The sequence below is a fragment of the Balaenoptera physalus genome (genome assembly GCF_965194825.1).
Source record: "Balaenoptera physalus genome assembly, chromosome: 17".
In the NCBI taxonomy this organism is placed as follows: Eukaryota; Metazoa; Chordata; class Mammalia; order Artiodactyla; family Balaenopteridae; genus Balaenoptera; species Balaenoptera physalus.
The window spans coordinates 51,830,790-51,849,872 of record NC_138895.1 but is presented as its reverse complement, the minus strand read 5'-3'; the positions used below and the strand labels follow the sequence as shown (position 1 = coordinate 51,849,872).

Below are 19,083 nucleotides of genomic sequence, written 5' to 3'. Positions count from 1 at the left end.
TTTTACTTATTTTTGGCTGCATTGGGTCTTCATTGCTGCATGGGCTTTCTCTAGTTGTGGCGAGCAGGGGCTACTCTTCGTTGTGGTGCATGGGCTTCTCCTTGCAGTGGCTTCTCTTATTGGGGAGCATGGGCTCTAGGTGTGCAGGCTTCAGTAGTTGTGGCATGCGGGCTCAGTAGTTGTGGCTCACGGGCTCTAGAGCACAGGCTCAGTAGTTGTGGCGCACGGGCTTAGTTGCTCCGCGGCATGTGGGATCTTCCCGGACCAGGGATTGAATCCGTGTCCCCTGCATTGGCCGGTGGATTCTTATCCACTGTGCCACCAGGGAAGTCCCAAGAACAGTAACTTTTTTTGAAACAGAGTGGAAAGTTCTACACTCCTTTTCCTCACCATTAGCGGCTGACCTGACCTTTTGTTTTACTGGAGAATTTGAAGCCATACAGAAACTGCTCCCTGATCCAACTTCCTCCCTGACACAAACTCCCTCTCCTTCACGTTTTCTCTTCCTTTCCATAGAACTCAGAGAATCATTCTTTCCTTATTCTTTCCTTATATTCTCGATGCAGTACATTCCCTTGCTCCATTTGTCTCCTTATTCATCTCTTTCTCTTTCCTGATACCACTTCTCCACTTTCAGTCATTCTTGTCTTAGTGTGGATCCCCCTAGAAGCAGACCCTGAGGTGGGAGGGACTGGATAGGTGAAGGGGGTGGGGTAGGGAAGGAGTGATACGGGAAAAGAAAGTCACCAAAAGCAATGGCAAGCCAAGTACCACAGTGAGCACTGGAGCTGAATCCCGCAGGGCAAACTGGAAAACATTACAGAACACGTGCCTGCGAAGGGGTGAGGGAGCTGGGGCATTCATGCCCCATATGTCAGGCATCGGTCAAGGGCTACGCAGGGTGAGGGGTTGTTACTTCCCAGGCACTCCCCCTCAGCCGTGTGTTTGCCAAAGTGGGTTCCCACACCTTTAAACCAGTGATTCTCAACGGGGGGTGATATTGTCCCGCCAGGGGACACTTGGCAATGTCTGGAGACATTTTTGATTGTCACACTGGTTGTGGAGGTGCTAATAGCATCCAGTGGATAGAAGCCAAGGATACTGCCAAACATCACAATACACAGAAGAGATACCCTCCTCCTCTCCAGCCCTCCACCCCAAGCCTAACAAAGAATTTTCTGGCCCAAAATGTCAATAGAGCTGCGGTTGAGAAACCTTCACCTTTAACAGTGACACAGGTACTGGCAGAGGGCATGCCAGAAATGGTAAGGGGATCCCCTTGAGAATATGAGTAGAGTCTGCTATGGTGCTCGAGGCACTCTAGTAACATCAACTGCAAAATTCTCTCAACCTTGCTACCCCTTAAGCAGCCATTCCATCTGTTGTGGACTGAATGTTGTCCCCCCAAGATTCACTGTCGCCAGATGTGATGGCATTAGGAGGTGTGTCTTTGAGAGCTAATTAGGATTAGATGAGGTCATGAGGGTAGAGCCCTCCTGAATGGGATTAGTGACCTTGTAAGAGTCATAGGAGCACTTGCTTCCTCTCTCTGCTCTCTGCCACGCGAGAACACAATGAGAAGTCAGCAGTCTACAACCCAGAAGAGAGTTCTCATCAGAACCAGATGATGCTGGCATCCTGATCTCGGACTTCCAACCTCCAGAACGCTAAGAAATAAATTTCTGTTGTCTATAAGCCACCCAGTCTGTGGTGTTTTGTTAGAGCAGCCTGAACGGTTTCAGACACCACCCCTCTCTCTCCTTGTACGCTCACATAGCTGAAGAGTACCCGCCCCTCTGCTTCCACGTCTTCACACCCAGTCTCCTGCTGGCCTCCTGTGATCTGGCCTCTCCCATCACGACTCTGAACATCTTTCCTCCGGAGATCACTAGTGAAGTCATGATTGCTAAATTGACACTTCTTGCAACTTACTTTGCTGCACTTCTCTGCATTCTTTGAAACCCATCTTCCTGGCTTTGGGACACCCTATGGCCCTGGTTCAGCATCTATTGCTCCAACTAAGTGAAGAGTAGTCACTGGCAGCAGGTCAAGGGGAGCTGGCAAGGACCTGGAAACCATGGAACCTGAGTCCACATAAATACAGGGGATTAAGGCCATCTCGGTGAGTCAGAAGCCAGACAAGCAATTCTAGAAAACAAGGTGCCCCAAGGGCAATGCCAGGAGGCATTCCAAAGGCAAACAGCAGCCTGATGAAGCTCCCAGGAGCATGCAGAATGAGGTCCCAGAGCTGAGACGGCAGCAGGAGGGCTGCAGGGTCGGAGGAAGTAGAAAGGGATGCTGGTCCAGAGCAATCACAGTGCTAGTGCTGGACACGAGCCCTGGCGGTTATCCTCAGGAAGTCAGGCCAAACAGAGAAGGAGCGAAGAAAGCAAGTGATATAATCGTGTGAAAATGCAACAGTAAAAACATGGTACCAGGATGGCAGAGGGGAAAAGTCAAAAAAGCCTTCGTGGAGTCGGTGACACAGGAACTGGGTTTTGAGTGAAGAATCAGAGTCAGACCCCAAGCTGAAAGAAGAGGATGACACCAGAGAGGGGACATTGGGTGCAAAGGCACAGCACCAGAGCCATGAAACGGTCCTTAAGTGTGACTGGAGGGCAAGTTTGTGGAAGTGTTTGGGGTACACTGGCAAGCTCACTGGGGGCCTTGAATGCCAAGCCAAGGACCCAGAACAATCCTGTGGGAAATGGTGAATGATCTTTAAGTCCAGGAGAAGTGTGATCAGATTTGACCTGAGACAGTTAAAAGGTCACGTGGTTGTTTGAACAGACAAAGGAGATAAAGGCAAGCACTGAAGCATCAATCATTTATTCAGTAGCTTTTTATTAAACATTCCATGTCAGGCAGTAGTCTCAAGACTAGGGATACAGACTTGAACACATAGACAAGGCTCTCTGGCCTCAAGTAGTTTAGTGTGTGTGTGTGTGTGTGTGTGTGTGTGTGTGTGTGTGTGTGTGTGGTGAGGGAGACAGAAAAGAACAAATCTACAGATAAACAATATGGTTCAAAGGAGTTTGGGAAGAATAAAGCCGTGCGATGTGATGGAGTCACTGGGAGGCTATTTGAGGCAGATCAGGAGGGGAAGCCCTCTCAGAAGTGATGATACTTGACCTCAATGCTCTGTGAAAAGAGCCAACCTGCCTGTGAAGCTTGAGGGACAGAGCCTTCCAGAGAGGCAAGAGTTCAAGCAAAGTCCCTGAGGTGGGAGTTTGAAAAACAGAAAGAAGGCCAGTGAGGGTGGCAGTGGAAACCAAAGGGGAGAGGATGGATTCCAGAGCTATGAGGAGTTGATTGACAGCCCTTGGTGACTGTCTGGATGGGAGGGAAAAGGAGGGAATGGGTCAGGGATGACTTCCCACGTCCACTTTGGGAACGTGGGTACCACTCCTCCCCCAGACAGAGACGGCAGAAGGAACTGGGGTTTTTTGTTTTTAAATTAATTAATTAATTAATTAGGCTGTGTCGGGTCTTAGTTGCTGCGCATGGGCTCTTTTTTGCGGCATGCAGGCTTCTCTCTAGTTGTGGTGTGTGGGCTCCAGAGCACGTGGGCTTAGTAGTTGCCCCGCAACATGTGGGATCTTAGTTCCCCAACCAGGGATTGAACCCGCGTCCCCTGTATTGGAAGGCAGATTCTTAACCACTGGACTGCCAGGGAAGTCCCAGGAACTGGTTTTGATGAAACGCAATGGATTATGTAGTATGCTGAATAGTGGTTTGTCCACTTGGACGAATGATATGTCCAAGTTCTAATCCCTGGAACCGTGAAGGTGACCTTATTTGGAAGAAGGGTCTTTGCAGACGTAATTAAGTCAAGGATCTTGAGATGAGACCATCCTGGATTTAGGGTGGGCACTAAGTCCTATGACAGGCATTCTAGGAGAAAGGCAGAAAGAGATTTGAGGTGCAGAGACACTGAAGGGAGGCAAGAAGGCTCAGTGAAGATGGATACCCAGATTGGATTCATTGTAGCCACAAGCCAAGGAACACCTGGGGCTACCAGAAGCTGGAAGAGGCGAGGAAGGATTCTCCCCTAGAGCCTTCAGAGGGAGCATGGCCTTGCTGACACATTGACTTCAGATTTCTGGCCTCCACAGCTGTGAGAGACAAAATTTCTGCTGTTTTAAGCCACCAAGTATGCGGTAATTTGTTATGTCAGCCACAGGAAATGAACACAGGCCACTCCATGTTGAGTGTGGGGAGCTAGATGGAGGAGTTGGCTGGGCAGGTGGATACATGGCGCTCCCCTCAGGAGAGAGGCCAGGGCTGGAGGTAAAGCTTTCAAAGCCAGTTGACCTTACAGGTGACGGTTTAAACCCACGTCAACACAGAACCTGGAACACGGCCCCAGAAGCTCTTTCTCAGAAGTACAAAACAAAAAGCTTCCAGATTTTTTGGAACAGATTTCACTCACTGTTGTAACCAAACACCCACACTATGTATCAATGAAATATAATGTTCATATCAAAGAATATGTTTATAAACATTTTAATATCTTCTAATAAATTAAAGAACCGTTTTGTCAGATTATTTTCTTAAGTCAAGAAGGCTTGTACTTCCTTGAACTTCTTGGAATCTGATGTGAGGCCAGCCCGTTTTACATCTGACACCACTGAGACCATAGGAGAGAAAGGCTGCAGTGGAGGAAGTGCCAGAAACGGTATTTACTAGTTTATGGTATCGCCTAGCAAAAATTCCTCCCGATGCTTCTGATGGGCTGCGGAAGCGCTTCCGTTACACAAACTGTATTTGTACCTCCTCCTTTTTATCTCTTCTCTCTAAGGTGTCTACTCACTGGTATCGCAAAAGTGACTTTCCTCTCTTAGTGTCGGGTGGGCCTCGAACATTTGCAGGGTCCAGGGCAAGAGTACAAGTAGAGGCCCTTATTCTGCATGTCAAGGATCTACAAATGATTAAACCCACAAAATGTTAAATAGAATAGGGTTTGTCTACCTACCTTGACGAACGACTGCCTAATGCCCTGGAAGGTCAGGATCAAATTCAGAACTCTCAGACCTCTTGGAGTTCTGCCCTGGAACGTGGGGTGTGGGCAGGGCTGCCTCCTCACCCCTGGCCCCAACTACCTGCTCCGCAGCGCACCCAGAGGGGCTCTCAGGATGCAGACAGGCGCCCAGGGCCCAGGGCCCAGCCCCAGCTGCACGCACACCCCCGCAAAGAGCGCTGCTCAGCCACCCCGGGGCCTGAGCTCCACAAGGGCTTCCAGAGGATTGGCCCAGAGAAGAGCCCCTGCACGGGCCCTGGAGTTGGTTTGGGGCCATCTGGGCAGGGAATGCTGGCATCTAGGGAGAAGGCATGGACTGAATAGGTTTGACCCCTGCGGACTCCTCGACCAGTGAGGGGGGTAGGGTCTCCCCTTTCCTGGGTAGATGGAGGGGCGGGGGTGGTTTGCGAGAAGCAGCAAAGTAGACCAAGACACCGCCATGCTCAATGTGTGCATTTTCTTGTACACTTTTTCGTTAAGAAATGAAATGCTATAGATATGTTGAGCCCTGATTAGTAAATGTTATTATGATGCCAATATTGCATTGAGTTTTAGAAATCAAAGATCAAGTCCCTATAAAGTTTGAAAACAGTAAAACAAGACTGATACTAATGAAGCAGTATCTTGGGTGGCAGTGCTTTCCAGAAATTTTTTCACTCCTTTCTTTTTTTTTTTTTTAACATTTATTGATTTATTTGACGGCACCAGGTCTTAGTTGCGGCATGCGGATCTTTGTTGGGGCGTGCGGGATCTTTTAGTTGTGGTATGTGAGATCTAGTTCCCTGACCAGGGATGGAGCCCGGGCCCCTTGCATTGGGAGCGCAGTCTTAGCCACGGACCGCCAGGGAAGTCCCTTCACTCCTTTCTTTCTTCCTGCCTTCCCCTCTGCCTTCCTCCCTCCTTTCACGCATTCTGCCTTCCAAAGCAGGAAGAGTCTAGATGGAAACCATAGGCTTGGATGGAGCCTCCTGGGGAAAGTGTAGCTGCAGTATGAAAGAAGAGGGCCACAATGTCAATATCCAATAATCAAGCCAAGGAAGAGCTTCCATCAAGGAAAGTTCAGGAATGGGATGGGAAGGGGAGAAGAGACTGTGGTTTCATAGACTGGGGAGGAGATCAGAGAAGAGAGTTCTAGAGAAGGGAGTTGTCCTCAGGAGCAAATGCCTCAAGGGGCCGCCATCTTCCTGAGGCCAACTGAAGCAAGCCTGGTTCATGCCTCTCTCAAGAGCACCAGCTCTTCCTCATAGCCCACGTGGGTCTGCTCCAGGCCTGCTCTTTCTTTTTTCACCCTACATTTCCCCCCTTTATCATGGCTCTCCACACCATTGACTTGCCAACCTCCATCTCCAGCTGTGGTCTCTTCCCTGAACCTCTGGCAGAACAATGGGTCCCAAGCGTGTGCTTTGCTCAGGAGAAATGCTCCCCTGATAATTGTCCAATGTAGTTGTCCAAGATGGAGATGTTCATCAGTGTTACTGATTCCCAAAGCAAAGACAATCTATTTCATCTCTGGAGAGAGAAGTGCACGTAAGCCCTTTATCCTATGGTCTCTCTGTCCCCTCAACACTGGATCCCCATTGCCCTTCTCCCTGCTCCCCAGAAATGCTCTTTCCTTGGCCTGGGACAGTCTCCCCCCATCTTTCTCACCCAAATCAAATGTCACCTCTTGGTGATTCCTTGGGCAGGAAGCCTTTCCCCAATATTTTGTGTGTATGTGTATACCTCTTATATTCTTTTCTTTTCTTTTTTTTTTTTGGCCATGCCGGGTGGCGTGTGGGATCTTAGTTCCCTGACCAGGGATCGAACCCACGCCCCCTGCATTGGAAGCGCGGAGTCTTAACCACTGGACCACCGGGGAAGTCCCAATATTTTTCATTTTATATTTTCATCGTCTCCTCTCCCCCACCAAAACTGGGCTGGTAGGGAAGGTTTACTTTACCCAGTGTTAGAAACCAAATTTAAGGCCCCAAATTTGTAGAACATAGTAACATTCTCTTACAGAAGTTTATTTCAAAACTCAAATTTAATGGAGTAATGAGAGAAGATTTTGTTCAAGAATTCTCCAATCCTTGTTAGTTTTTTTTTTTTTTTTCTTTCTCCCGCCCTTCAGGGGTCAGCTCCTCTGGTTGGATCCAGGTTTTAGAAGGGTAACCCACTGTTTCCTACTCTGGATTGAATGTGAGTCTATTTTATTTTTTTAATTAATTAATTAATTAATTAAATTTATTTTTGGCTGCGTTGAGTCTTTGTTTCTGTGTGCGGGCTTTCTCTAGTTGTGGTGAGCAGGGGCTACTCTTCGTCACGGTGTGTGGGCTTCTCACTGCGGTGGCTTCTCTTGTTGCAGAACACGGGCTCTAGGCGTGCGGGCTTCAGTAGTTGTGGCGCGTGGGCTCAGTAGTTGTGGTGCATGGGCTTAGTTGCTCCGCGGCATGTGGGATCTTCCAGGACCAGGTCTTAAACCCATGTCGCCTGCACTGGCAGGCGGATTCTTAACCACTGCACCACGAGGGAAGTCCCAAGTCTATTTTATATATGTATTATTATTTCTACTTCATTATAGGAATAAGCTCTTAGATGTTCTGCAAGTATCTGACATTTAAAATTTTTTAAACTGAGCCCCTTCCCCAGTATCTGTGGGCTTGCTCCCTCATCTCCAAATTTTGTCCACATGTTACCTCTTCAGGGAGGCCTTTCTTAGTTACGCTATTGAAACTTGCAGCCGTCTCCTCCCCAGTCAATACATCCAACCTCTTCCCTGCTTTATTTTTCTCCATAGTACATATCACTGTCTGCTATACTCATATTTTATTAATGTTCTGTTAATTATCTATCTCTAGCCAGTAAAAGGTCAGTTCCAAGAGGGCAGGGTTTGCTCATTGCTGCATCCCAGTGCCTAGAGCATTGCCTGGCACATAGTAGGTCTTTACTAATTATTTATTGAATGATGAATGACTCGCTTATTGGATACCTACCCTTGGCTCCCACCTTAGACTCACCCTGTCTAGAAACAATTCTGACACCTCTTTACACCAATACCAGCTTTAAAAAACTCAGCATCATCTTTCTTCCCCATTTCTTGGGTCTCAGCCACCAAGTTCCCAAGGCTTGGCAGTTCTTGGGTGTTGTCTCTCACTGATACCCTGCCCTTAATAGGTGCTCAGTAAAACACCATTGCAAGGTTGCTTCTGGCTATTGGGATGGAGGAAAAAGACAAAAATTCCTATTTCCTTTTTACCCTCTGAACTATTAGATATTGTAAAAATCAATAGTGCTGTGATAGACAGCGTTGGTTTCCTATCTCTCTCCCATTCTCCACCCTCGCTTCTTCACTTCAGGTGTTCAGCAGTCTCTGCCTGGCCCACTACATGTTCAGGAGATGCAGACTCTAACCCCTCAACTTGGCTGTCAGAGAAAGAGTGGGTCCAGATGAGTTTTAGCCATTCTCCATCTGTATATCATCACCCTCCCAACCCTGACTAAGGGCACAGACCCAAGTTGACCCAATCAAATACTTTCTCTCTCCTCATAGCTGTGAACAAGATAATTCCAGCTGTCTCTGTGACCACAAAGGAACCAGCCCGGGAGAGAGCTCTCACTGAGGATGGCATAGCTGAGAGGTAAAAAGAGTCTGGGTCCTTGATGCTGTCTCTGTGCTGCTGGTCACAGGGTTCATTCAGGAACCCACCTTATGCTTGCACTGCTGGTTCATTCATGCCCTCATTCTACAAGTACTGATTAAGCACCTGCTACATGCCAGGCAGTGTTTTGCATGCTGGGGATATAGCTATAAATCTAAACAGACAAAAATCCCTACCTCATGGAGCTTTTATTCCTGTGGGGGAAGAGATGAGTGACCACAAAAAAAATCTATAATAAACAAGAAAATAATATGTTAGAAAGTTATAAGTGCTATGGAAAAAAATAGAGCCATTTGTTACAGTGGATTCTCAAACACTGAATTCCTGTATGTATTGTAGTGTGTTCTTTTTTTTTTTTTTTAAAGGAACTCCTTTATTTATTATTTATTTATTTATTTATTTATTTATTTTTGTGTGTGTTGGGTCTTTGTTTCTGTGCGAGGGCTTTCTGTAGTTGCGGCAAGCGGGGGCCACTCTTCATCGCAGTGCGCGGGCCTCTCACTATTGCGGCCTCTCTTGTTGCGGAGCACAGGCTCCAGACGCGCAGGCTCAGTAGTTGTGGCTCACCGACCTAGTTGCTCTGCGGCATGTGGGATCTTCCCAGACCAGGGCTCGAACCCGTGTCCCCTGCATTGGCAGGCAGATTCTCAACCACTGCGCCACCAGGGAAGCCCTGTAGTGTGTTCTTTTCAGTAATAAATCAAAACATCTCTTTTGGAAGTTGACAGTCTTTTAGTTTGCATTGTATAAGAATATATAATTGTGCGCTGGAGTTGAGATTCTGATCTGATTTTTTAAAAAGTTCATTTGAATCCATTGTGGATCAGTGGTTGCACACAGGTGAAAATTGTGTTGGAAATGGGAGCTTTCCTGGGGATTGTGATTTTAAAAGGTATTTGTCTTTGGACAAGTGTAATAACCAAATGAATAAATCTCATGAACTGCCTGTTAGTGTTGCAAAGGTATCAGATGCAAACCAGGCAAATGACAACAAAACAGAATAAAACACACACAGACACAGAGGCAATAATTTGAAATCTGGATTGCCACCGGACTGACAATGAAAGTGAATCGATGCCATCACATGTCACATATTTTAGAGATGCTCCTAAATTCTGGCATAAATTTATCCAACATCAAGCATCATTTTGAAATGTACACAGAACACTATATAAAAGCTTTCAAAATAGTCTGACGTTAGGAGCAGAACACAGTGTATCAGGGGATTAAAATGTGAAATCTGTGGAAACCAAATGTATATAATTGTATTTAATTACAAAACCTGGAACTGCTAAGTTTATTGACAAATTGTCAGTCCTGATGCCAAAAAAAAAAAAAAGTAACAAATAATGATCAGAGCAAAGTAAGCATAGTGATTGACAAGATACCTCTGTCCAGTAACGTAAATGACAGAAATGGCAGCTGATATAAAGCAGCCATTTTTGTTAGCACAATGAAGTGAAAGGAGTCAATGTAAATTGGTGAACCCAGTGAGATTCTGAATTCTGGTGTTATTTTAGGGTTGTCAGTACGACAACCTATGAGCTGAGTAAAGAAGTCTATGAAGATATTTTATGCTGCTAACCTTGGCCAACTGGTATGGACAACTCACTGACCCTCATGGCATAGACCAGAAGCGAGGATTTGGGATGGACGGGGAATGGGGTGGAGCTCTGGTTGGTACTATCAGAAGACCTGTCTACGTAGTCAGGTAGATGCACCAAAGCTATAGCTCCTCACTGATACAAGGATACCATTACCTTCCAGAATATGTATGAAAATTTAAGACAAGTACTTAATAAAGCCGATAAAATTGTCAATCATGTCACAAGCAGGCAATTGAATACCTGACCTTTTTTCTTGGCTTGTGAAGAAATGGGCAATTACTACGAAGAGCTACTGTTTTAAATGAAAGCTCGTTGTCTTTTGATTAGAAAAGTTTTTGCTTGTTCATTTAAGTTATAAGAGGTACTTCATTTTTTCACTTTCCCTTTGTGAGATATTATACCTGGATGGGCCTGGCTTTACAAATTAATCTATGTGCTCATCTAAACACCTATATATACTGTTATGAGGCAGGTGTGTGAGTTCCACAATCCAGACCAAGGAGTTGCAGTGAAGGCAAATCTGGCACCACAGGGCCAAGACTCGAATTTTTTTCTGTTGCCTAAAAGACTTAGTATTAACTCATCTGAAAATATGTTAGGAAGAGACACTTAAAAGACTTAATAAGAAGGCTTTAATTATTTATTTATTTTCCCCACACTGCAAGTGGCTTAGCAGACAAGGAAACCTGATTTAGGGGGTCTTCAATCTTTTAGTTGTTTTCAATTTTTGCAACACAAATAATACTGTAATGAACAGCTTTGTACCCTCATTATTTGGTAAGTATGTGAGTGCGTCTGAAGAATCAACCTCTAGGAGGAGAATGATGGGGTCAAAGGGTATGTGCAATTGTCATTTTGATAACTAGTGCTAAGCTGGTCTCTTTTACCCTTTCCAAACTATAGAACTTACATTTATCTAACAAATTTAATAAATATCTCTTGACTTCTAGGTATGCATTTTTGAAAATTTATTAGAGTGTTACTTGCTTTTCATTGTTTTCTTTAATCCTTTTCATGTTTTAAATTTAACAAGCTATTTTGCTTTTGTTGTAATTTTAAAATTTCCTTCTTAATGATGAGTGATACTGGCTTTTATAAAGTACTATGAACTTCCATTTAAATATATTTATTTATGTTAAAAAAAAGTGAGATGATTTAAAGAAAAATAGTATGTAAATAATAATACAGATGTTACCCTGATATAGCAAAAAAATAATTTTTTATGATTAATGGCTGCTCCCTCATATCAAGTAATTATCACTTATCTAATTTTTGTTGATGTTTTTTACATAACAAAGAATCATGTCAGCAAGAAGATCCTTAAGAGAGAGGGGAAAAAGTGGCAAAGCAGCAACTCTGCAGAAGCAGCCTTCTTCAGGAGCAGATCATTGTTTGCCTTTATGCTATTCTCGATGTTTTTAGCTCATATCTCATGGATGGAAGCCAGAAACTCAGGCACCCAACAGAGAAAAAGTCAATTCCAAATAGATAAATGGAAATAATTAAAACCAGACAGCCCTAGAACATTAGGAGGTCTAGCCTGGATCCATGTGCTATAAACGTACTCACCTTTTTTCATCCTTTGCTATAAACACTCAGCTGTCTCTCTTACCTACTTTATAGATTGCGGATGGCAAACTTTCATCAGGGCTATTTCCTAGGGCCTCCCCTGCTTGTGACTGAGCATATCACATTCCTCAGAGGAGAAGTGAGGTGATGCAAACCAGCTTTAAAACTTGCCTACACCAGCATTCCCCAAAGGTGGTCTACAGAAAATAATTTTGTTGGACTTCAAAGAGTATTACTTGGAAAAGGGGCTCCACGATTTATTTATGAGGCTCTTTGGCCAGAACCATGATTAACCATCTCAAGGGACTAGTGTTCCACGGACTGACCGGGCTTTCAGTGTCACTAGCCTAGACAAAATATAATTAGGAAAGTAAAACTTTGCCTAAGTCAGATAAGGCACTCCCAAAGCTAAATATAAGGATATTTGGGATTATCTGGGTTTTTTGATTATTCATATGATGATAATTTTTAGTTACCAAGTACCTACTTTGCACCAGCTACTGTACTAGCATCTTATTGACTCTTATAATGGCCCTGCAAAAGTCTTTTTTTAATCTCCATTTTTAAAAACAAACGAATTAAGGATCAGAACGACTAAGTAATTCAGTCAACAAATTTTCATTATTAAGTGCATGCTAACTACTGGCCGCTCTGCCTGACTCATTGGCTCCACGGCCCTGCTGACCTCCAGATTGGACCCTATGACCAAGAGTGGATATTCTTGGAAAACAGGTGAACAAAACCTGACAGAGTTCCCAGCATATCTTTAGGAGACGTTGTGACATGGTGGCTAGGAGCAGGGGCTCTAAGTCTGAATCTCTCAGAATCTCAGCTTTCCATCTGAAAAGTGGGGCTAGAGAGAATACCCGACATCACAAGGATGTCATGGGGATCGAGCAAGATCAGACAAAGAACATGTTTTGCAAGAAGCAGGCACTTGGACGTGCTTAACAAATGTCAACACGACCTACGGGGTCAAGACGTGAGAAACTGAAGTATTCGGATTTCCGTGAGAATACTTTGCCTCATCCATCTAAAACCACCAAGAGGGGGAAGAAGAGAAGGGAAAAGGAAATCAAACAATCAAAACTGCTGATTTGCTAGTTGAATTACTTTAGGGTTCGTGGTGGGGCCCTGGAGTTCGTTTCGATGTAGAGTGAGACTCCCCAAATGGCGATCCCAGCTCACCAGGGCCAGAGAACTCGGGAGGTCAGAGCTGCTCTCCTGAGGGAAAACTGTTCTGGACAGGATCACAGAGCATTCAGAATGATACACAGAATTATAAAGAAAAGAAATCTGGTGCTACAGTTGGAAAATCACAACTAACAGAAACTGAGTTTATTCTTTAAAGGTTAATAAGTCTGGTTGACTGAGCCACACCTAATAAAAGAACAGATTTTGGTTGATGATGGAGACTTTATAATGGATGGATCAGGCCAATGTCACCGGAAGCCCCTGATCAATGTGAATTTCACTAAGACTGAGTCTACCAGTCCCTAGGTGCCTCCAGAGGTGACACAATAGGGAGAGCCCAGAACTACCTATGAAGAATTCTTGCAAAAAAATGAAAATAAAAAATTGAACCTGACTCCAATCACGTCTCTAGATTCCATTTTATAAGGAAACAGAAAATGTTAGATGACAGCATAAAGGTGCAATCATCCAAACTCAGAGCAAGGGAAACTCTATAGGACAAATGGCTCGGGTTTTGAACAAATAAATGGCATGAAAAAGGGAGTGGGGTTGGGAGGGGAATTGTTAGAGATTTATAGAGATTTAAAAAATGCAGAGTTTGGAACTTGTTTGGATTCTCTTCAAATAAACCAACTGTAAAAAGGCATTTTTAAAGACAGTTGGGGAAAATTGAACCAATTAGACAACAAGTGAATCCAAATATATTGTTGTTATATCTTAGCAGCAGGATATTAAATGATATTAAGGAGTTCTTGGTAATGTTAGGTGTGATAACAGCATCAAGTAATGTTTTTATTAAAGTACTTATTGCTTAGAGATAAATCCTGAAGTATTTACAAGTGAAATGATATGTCATCTAGAATTCACTTTAAAATATTCCAGCAAAAATGAACAAACAGGGGCTTCCCTGGTGGCGCAGTGGTTGAGAATCTGCCTGCCAATGCAGGGGACACGGGTTCGAGCCCTGGTCTGGGAAGATCCCACATGCCGCGGAGCAAATAGGCCCGTGAGCCACAATTACTGAGCCTGTGCGTCTGGAGCCTGTGCTCCGCAACAAGAGAGGCCCGCGATGGCGAGAGGCCCGCGCACGGCGATGAAGAGTGGCCCCCACTTGCCGCAATTAGAGAAAGCCCCTGCACAGAAACGAAGACCCAACACAGCGATAAATAAATAAACAACAACAACAAAAAATGAACAAACAAATAAATAAAATTGTTTGATTGGGGATGGCTCAATGAAAAGACAGGGGGACAATGAATGGTTCAAGCTGAGTGTTGAGTCAATGGGGTTCATACCCTTCTTTCTACATTTGTGTCTGTTTTTAAAATTCCAGAAAAAGTATCAAATGAATAAAATTTTAATTTTTAAAATCTTGAGAGCTTAACAAAGAGTTTTCCGAGTTTCAATCAAAGGGAAAACAGGTACCTGGTGAGATTCTAAGAGGATTTTCTGGTGGCAGCCCTGGGGAGCCCAGATTCGGCTGCAGCCTCGCAACAGCACAAGACGTCAGCTACCCATGAACATGGACCGTGAAGCCTCCCCGCACGACCATTGTAAAACTGTCTATTTGACGTGCTGCACTGGCTTCCATAACATCTGACTATCTATGGAGCTAATTAAATGATCAGCCTCAGAGCTGTGAGATGGCCCAGTTTACATGGGAAGAATCCTTCATGCAATGCGGCAGCCACTAAGCGAATTCCCCTCAAAGCCATAATTAGTCATCCCGAGTTGTTCCCAGTCAAGTCCTATCTCAGATTAAAGAATTCCCAATTGGCTCCTAACACCTCCCTGGTGGTGAAGTTATTTATTTCATCTCGGCACAAACAGATGGAGGTGGGGCAGATCAGGAGAAAGCCCCCTGGGTCTGACCTGGAAAGGCCTAGTTTTTGAGTTAAGGTGTCCAGTTAGTGGGGCTTCTATTGGACTAACAGGGACTGGGTTGATTCTTCTTTAAAGGCGCAGGCAAGGCCTGTTGACTGTGGCCCGGAAACGCCAGTCTCTGTGACGAGGCAACTGTGCCCTTGATCTTCTCTGCCAGCATCCATCAAGGCCAGAGAAGGGCCCTGAGTACCACTTGGGGCCCGGGCCTCACCCCCTTGAAGAGAAGTGATGGGGACAAAAAGCGTGTTGGGCAGAAAAGCTCCTGTGCTGGGAATAAAGACCTGGACTCAGGCGAAGTCCCCAGATTTGCCGGGGTCTCAGGGCCCTCATCTGTAAAATGCGGGCCAAAGTGATTTCAAAGACTCCTTTTCAACTAAGAAATGAGTTTAAGGGGCTGGAGTTCTTCTGGGAAATGGTGCAAAAACTCAAGGTGAAATGTTTGTGGTTTCCATCCTCAGCAGAGAGGCTGTATGGCTTAGTGGTCAAGAAAGGATCTGAAACCAGGTCACCCTGGCTCTAGTGCAGCGCCCACACTCACCAGCCTGCGGCCTTGGCCATGTCACTTAACCTCTTGAGTGTCAGTTTCCCCTCTGTCAAATGAGGATAACAGCAATACCTTCCTCATAACGTTTTATGAGGATCAAAGTAATGAGTACATGTGAAACGGGCAGAACTTAAAGAATAAGCACCATGTAAGTGTTGCTATTATTTTTATCAAGAAAAGTAACACTTTACACATTTTCACAGCCTTAGGAATCTAGCACGATGCTGTTGATGTTTTCTGAATTAATCAGACCCTCTCCAATAATTTTAGACTTTAGAAGATGGACATTTTTATTAAAACCCTGGCCTTGACGATGATAACAATGACAACTGTTAAAAGTGATAAATTTTAATATACGATAACAATGACAAACATACATAACACGACAATGATTATGACACAGAGAAGCATTTATTGTACACTTTCTGACCTTGTATTTTAAGTCAGAAGGTTGGAAGGACACAGGGTGGAATGGACCCCTAGGGTTTTTCAGCTTAAGCCTCGGTCAGAAGTTCAAGGCCCTCTACAACATCACCACCGAGTTACGCTTCACGTTCTGCTTGAATTCCTCCAGGGACACGGGACTCACTACCCCCGACAGAGCTGCTGTTTGAACCTTGCCCCAGGAGAAAATGTTAAAAGAACTGAGGATCTTTAAGCTGGAGAAAAAGAGTTTAGTGGAAACATAGCTGCCTTATATATTTGATGAACCGTGATTATAATTATTATTAACATTGATAAGATTAACATTAAGCACTGTCACTAATATTTTGTTATTATGGCGATCATTTATTCAGCTCACACCATATGCCAGACACTGTGCCAAATGCTTTACATGCCTTCTCATTCAATCCTTCAACAACCCCCTAAGATGGTATTATTATTCTGATTGTACAGTTGAAAAAATTGAGGTAGAGAACAGTTAGGTAAAACTCTTCTCAAGGATATAGTTAGTGAGGGCAGAAACAGGATTCAAGCCTAGATTGGTCTGACTTTGGAACATAGAATTAGAAGAGTTTGTAGAAGTTACTGAGACCCCAAGACATAGGCTATCTGGGAAGCAGGGTTTGAATCAACATGATGAGAACTTTCACATGAGACTGAACTCATTTCAGGCAGTGAAGTGTTGACAGGGCTTTTATAAGAGACACACACACACACACACACACACACACACACACACCCTGCTCAGCCTGGTGCCGGTTCCTGAAGGGGCAGCAGGTAGATAGGAAGGGCCAGGACCTGGTGATGCTGGGAAGGAGGAATCTGACTCGTCGAGTCAAGTGGGGTATCCACAGCAGTCTCACTGCTGGAGAGAACCCCCAAATAGGGCAACTGGTGCTGCTGCACATGTGTGGGCCTCCCCACTGCTTCGTCACCCCTGTGTGTCCTGCCCCACTCCCCTCCACAATCCAGCCTATCCCGGCCCCATCTCCCTTAGCAGACGACCACTCTCGCTACTTCCTGGGGGAAGCAGAGGTCACTGGGCCGTCAGCCTCTGTGTGATGAACAGGCTGCATTGTCTTCACTCCTTCCCTCCCCATCTCCAGAACTGGGCACCTAGAACTGTTCCATCTCTCTCCACTCTCTTTCCTGAACCTTTATTCCCGGTCATGTCCCGGCTTCTTTCCACCAGTGCACCACCACACTCAACAACACAGGAAACGTAACCCACTTGATCCCGCATCCAGCTTCCCGCAAGTGGCCTTGAACCCCATTCAGAGCCAAACGTCTGAAAGAGCAGTTGACATGCTCTCTTGACTACTCCCTGCATCTGACCTCAGCCCACTCCACCTGGTTCCCAACCACACCAGCGCGGGAACGGCTCCCACCACAGACATCACCGCCGTTTCCAGCATCCCAAGGACACGGTTAGGCTCTGTCTTAATGTGACTGGATCTGTTCTTCATGAAACTCCTATTTCTCTTGGTTACTATCAAACACTCTTTCTGGTTTTATTCCCCGCCTTTGTGGCTCTTTCCGGATCCTCTTTCTCTCAGGCCTCATATTTGTTTATCAGAGGCCATCTCAGTCCAGGCCCACCCAGGACCATCTGCCCACACGTGGCTTCCCCACAATCGCCCTGCTGATCAGAACCGGGACGTTCTTCGCCTGGAGCATTTCTCACACTGTGGATCCCTTCTCCTTTTTCTTCTCCTGAGGCTCCACCCCTGCCTATTCACTGGGCCCATTTCAGCCTCCAGCACCGGCCCCTGTCCTGGGCTGTCCCGGGCAGACCCTCTTCCCTCCTCCTCCTCCTCCCCCTCCCCCCTCTTCCTTCCTCCTCCTCCCCCTCCCCCCTCTTCCTTCCTCCTCCTCCTCACTCCTCCCTGTACTGGGACTCACTCTGTGACCACCCCAGGAAGCCCAGGATGCCTTTCATGCTCCTCACGGTGTTTAATGCTCCTCCGATGTTCTCAGACACACAAAAACAAGCTGTAGATAATAGAGTGGTTACAGATCCCCAGTGCACACTGGGGTCTCCTATGACTGCTTTCTGATAACCAGACACTTAGCTCAGGATGGGGACGAGAGAGATTCTTACACCGCATGGGGGACTTGAATTGCCTCTGTGGACAGTAATTTTGTTTAGCTACCCAATAACTTTATCTCAGCTTGGCCCACTCTTAAATTCTCAGTAGATCAAAAGAGCTTAACAAAGAATGTCAGAAAACAAGTATTTTCCAAATTAACAAGAAAATTAATAAATTATTCGAAAGAAAATAACCAAAACACCAGGGGAAATATATTAGAGATTTCAATTAGACAACCCTCACCTAAGCAGTTCTTCCTGTAAAATTCATGTAGATCATGTATCTTGTATACATTGCCTGGGTCTCCACAGACGAGATCATAAAAATGTGTTTAAAATCTATTTTTCCTAAAGTAAGAATGTACGAAATGCAGCTGCAATGTCGATGCTGGAGAAGTGGTAAACACTGTGAACCTGAGCTTGGGCACAGTAATCACCACCACCGCCCCTCCCCCCATTTCTCGTGTACTCACTGCATGTGAGGCCCTGCTAAGTGCTTCAGACATGTTAATTTCCTCCCCATTTCAGCACCAGGAGGCAAGTTTTATCACCCCATTTGCAGGCCCTAGAGGGCTTACTTGGTGAGCCAGGATTTCAACTTGATTCTTCCAAACTCCAGAGTCTTTACGCTTAGCCTCTGCATTCTCCTGCCACATGCTTTATTTCAAGTATCTTGCAAACCCATTCAATCCATTCATTCCCATCACCTTCAGCAAAAATCCCAGAATCTTCCCAAATCAAACAAGGGCAGATAATGTAAATATGGAGTTCATTAACATTTTAAAAGAAATTGCAGTGCAATCTAGATCAGAGTTTCTCAACCTTGGTAACTACTCATATTTGGCTGGGATAATTCTTTGTTGTGGGAACTGTCCTGTGCATTGTAGGATGTTTAGTAGCGTCTCTGGCCTCTACCTACTAGATGCTAGCAACATTTCTCCTCTGTCCCCAGTTGTGGCAACAAAAATGTCTCCAAACGTTGCCAAATGTCCGCTGGGTGGGTAGGTGGGTGGAGGAAACTGCCCTCAGCTGAGGACCACCCCTCTAGATGTCCAGACCATCAGCATGGACTAAACATCTCGTACCTGCCCCAC

At 45.2% G+C, this 19,083-nt stretch overlaps 1 long non-coding RNA gene across 1 annotated transcript in view; it reads left to right on the top strand.

The window, feature by feature from the left end:
* Window positions 1-19,083, top strand: part of LOC309647234 — a 38,508-nt gene that overhangs the window by 5,317 nt on the left and 14,108 nt on the right. Inside the window, exon 2 of the long non-coding RNA XR_014255876.1 lies at window positions 8,550-8,637. This is a non-coding gene — a long non-coding RNA (uncharacterized lncRNA). The remainder of the gene's footprint in view (window positions 1-8,549; window positions 8,638-19,083) is intronic.